Below are 2,810 nucleotides of genomic sequence, written 5' to 3'. Positions count from 1 at the left end.
CCTTGCACTAACTTGGTGACAAAGGGACTTGGACAAATTCAACAGACTCCGTTATAGATTGGAAACAGCAAGACTATTATTATCACAGTATTAATTAACAAACAACAATGAACAACTTCAAATATAGAGCTAATCAGCAGGGAAGGGGAAAAAACCAAAGGATTACAGGGGAGAGAGTGTGTGATTAGAGGGCAGAGAGCAAAGCTCCCTGTCTCCTTTCACACTTGCAACAATGTGGGTGCAGGCACAGGCTTATTCTCACAAGGACTCACAGGCTCTATTAGCCACAATGATTCAAAGAATATAGTTTTCCTCCTTTCTCCCAGGAGTATGCCTCTCATGCAGAGGCTTCACTCCTTTAATAGGGATGGCTAATATGTTACCCTCCAAAGGTGGTGATTATCAAGAACTAGTGATTAGCCAGTCTGGGATTGACTACAACATCTAGTAGGGAGCTTTGCACCCAGTGAAAATACACTCAACAATCAACAACTTTTATCTAAACAAATGGATTATGCCAATAGATCCATCCACTCCTCTCAAATGAATCACACTAATTGTACACTTACATACACAGACCTACACCTTCAGTCACATGTCGCCAGTCACACACCAATCATGTGCAGAACCTCAGGCTCGGGCTCTTTCATAGCCCTCTAATCACACCACTTTTCCATACCCATTGTACTTTTACAACTTATGCCAATCATTCCTTCAAAAAACACACATACCTGTCAATCACTCCTTTGATACTTCTTTCAAACTTCATCCAGTCATGAGGTTAATCACCTCAGGAAGTGCATCTCTTCTCTCTCAGTTTTTGGTGTCAAAACCTGTTTGTCACTTTTATGCCAACTGGGCATGCTCAACACTTTTAAGTAGGACAGTAGTTCAAAAGTTCAGACTTTCTCAAACCTACTGATCCTGAATAATATAGAGCATGCACAACTTTAACGTAAGTAATACAACCAAGGCCATGGACACTGAGATCTAGGGTAATATTTCAATTCAAAGACCTTTTTTTTGAAGCAGGAAAGCATACAACCAATGCATGTAAACGTATACATAGTAAATTAGATATTTATTCATAGATTCTAGGGTCGGAAGGGACCTCAGTGAGCCATGTAGTCGGACCGCCTGCCCTAGGCAGGCAAGAAAAGGGTCACCAAACCTGGGATCATGTGATCTCAGCCAGGTGCCTGTCCAGTCTCCTTGAAGACCCCCAAGGATGAGGCAAGCACCACCTCCCTTGGAAGCCCATTCCAGATCCTGGCAACCCTGACCGTGAAGAACTTTTTTCTATGTCCAGTCTAAATAAAAAATCAATTTCTATTTACTCTTTCTCACCGTAGCTCTGCCCCACTTTTGTATGCAGTTTGCTAGGGTATTAGTTGGGCAATTAAAGATACGAAGTTCTTCCAGGCACGAGGGACTGGCGCCTCCTGAATTGGGGGCGGGGCACTGACAGAAGCCGCCAACGGTGGCAGCCCTGTCAAAGGGGCACCAGCCCTACTGACAGTATCAGTGTTGGCTGTCGGGGGAGCACGTGCACCCCCGTGCACCCCCTACCAGTCGCTAATGCTTCCAGGGGTCCAGAATTTACATTTAACCTGCCAATTGACGATTAGAAGTTCATATAAGAAAGAGCTTCATGTCTGTAATTTCCTTCAGGAAATCTTTCGCTGAGGGGAACCAAAAATCACAATCTTTATATTAAGAACTGTATAAAACTTAACTTCAGTGATTCTCATCTTTGAAGTTCTCTGGTTTTAGTTGTGGTTTGTATTTATTTCAGCACTATTGTCCACCTGTGTTTATACAACTAAAAAAAAGGGGGGAAAAGAATGTATCCTCAAGCATTTATTTTTCCAAGACCTAAAACATTTGCTTGAAGGAAAAAGAACAAGAAGAACTGTAATCAGCTATAATGGACCCTTACTCATGTGAGTAGTTCTAGTGGTTTCTAAAAGACTGGCCTTACATGGCATACTTACATGTATTTCACTTGTTAATATATGGTTAATTAAGCATGTAAGCCATTTCTTTAACCTTTACATTTTGGGTAAAGAAAGATACCCTGTACCCTCTTAGATCAAGTCCTGCCTGAACTCTCAGATACAAGCTGTGCTATTCCAACTACAGTTTGTAAAAGTAATTGTGGAGAGGTACACACCAGGCTATGTTTCCAAGTCTTTTATCTTTGTCCATTTTAAGTCTCTAAGCCTATTTAGATGAGCATTCCTGGGGGGAACTGGGGGAGTGGGGGTGAAAGCAAAATACTTGCATAATCCTGAAGGTAAAGTATATCTTTCAAAAATAATCATCATAATAATCATAAATAAATAAAAGGAACTGCATAAAGATTTGGAGAAAGGACATTGTGGGTTCATCCAAATGAGCACTTATGCCCCTGTTGTGGTGTCGTAAAGCAGTTTGAGACGTCACAGGAGGCACACTAAGACCAAAAAAATGTTCCCTGAGCTGCATATTTGCAGTGTGGACTCTAAATTTGATACCAGGATATCCTGGTATAAAGAAAAAAGACATGCAGAAAAAAGTGGTGTAGGCTGAGTCTTCCAGAGAGATGCTCTGGCACTTGGCCAGAGTATCTCTGTGGTTGCCCTGTGCCCTGCTGCTCCAGCATACTGCCTCATGCTGGGGCAAATAGGAGTGGAGCAAGGCTGCAGCAGTGACCCAGACCCAGGTGCTGTCCCAGGTGAGTAGGGACATGAAGGTGGGGGAACTGTGTGGTTTCTGGCAGGGGGGATGTTGTGGGTATGGCATGTGTGGGTGGTTATGTGGGGGGGGAG

Source organism: Gavialis gangeticus, unplaced genomic scaffold (genome assembly GCF_001723915.1).
Source record: "Gavialis gangeticus isolate Ggan-Ray unplaced genomic scaffold, GavGan_comp1, whole genome shotgun sequence".
Classification (NCBI taxonomy): Eukaryota; Metazoa; Chordata; order Crocodylia; family Gavialidae; genus Gavialis; species Gavialis gangeticus.
Note: the sequence above shows the minus strand (reverse complement) of the source record.